Below are 826 nucleotides of genomic sequence, written 5' to 3'. Positions count from 1 at the left end.
GGGAGTGGATTTGGCAGCGGATGGAACCATGGAAGCGGAAGTGAATCGTTGGGTGGGGGAGGGGGCGAAAATTCTGGGAGCCTTGAAGAATGTGTGGAAGTCGAGAACATTATCTCGGAAAGCAAAAATGGGTATGTTTGAAGGAATAGTGGTTCCAACAATGTTGTATGGTTGCGAGGCGTGGGCTATGGATAGAGTTGTGCGGAGGAGGATGGATGTACTGGAAATGAGATGTTTGAGGACAATATGTGGTGTGAGGTGGTTTGATCGAGTAAGTAATAATAGGGTTAGAGAGATGTGTGGTAATAAAAAGAGTGTGGTTGAGAGAGCAGAAGAGGGTGTTTTGAAATGGTTTGGTCACATGGAGAGAATGAGTGAGGAAAGATTGACCAAGAGGATATATGTGTCGGAGGTGGAGGGAACGAGGAGAAGTGGGGGACCAAATTGGAGGTGGAAAGATGGAGTGAAAAGGATTTTGTGTGATCGGGGCCTGAACATGCAGGAGGGTGAAAGGAGGGCAAGGAATAGAGTGAATTGGATCGATGTGGTATACCGGGGTTGACGCGCTGTCAGTGGATGGAATCAAGGCATGTGAAGCGTCTGGGGTAAACCATGGAAAGCTGTGTAGGTATGTATATTTGCGTGTGTGGACATATGTATATACATGTGTATGGGGGTGGGTTGGGCCATTTCTTTCGTCTGTTTCCTTGCGCTACCGCGCAAACGCGGGAGACAGCGACAAAACAAAAAAAAAAAAATATATATATATATATATATATATATATATATATATATATATATATATATATATATATATTTTTTTTTT

The sequence above is a fragment of the Panulirus ornatus genome, chromosome 20, assembly GCF_036320965.1.
Source record: "Panulirus ornatus isolate Po-2019 chromosome 20, ASM3632096v1, whole genome shotgun sequence".
NCBI lineage: Eukaryota > Metazoa > Arthropoda > Malacostraca > Decapoda > Palinuridae > Panulirus > Panulirus ornatus.
Note: the sequence above shows the minus strand (reverse complement) of the source record.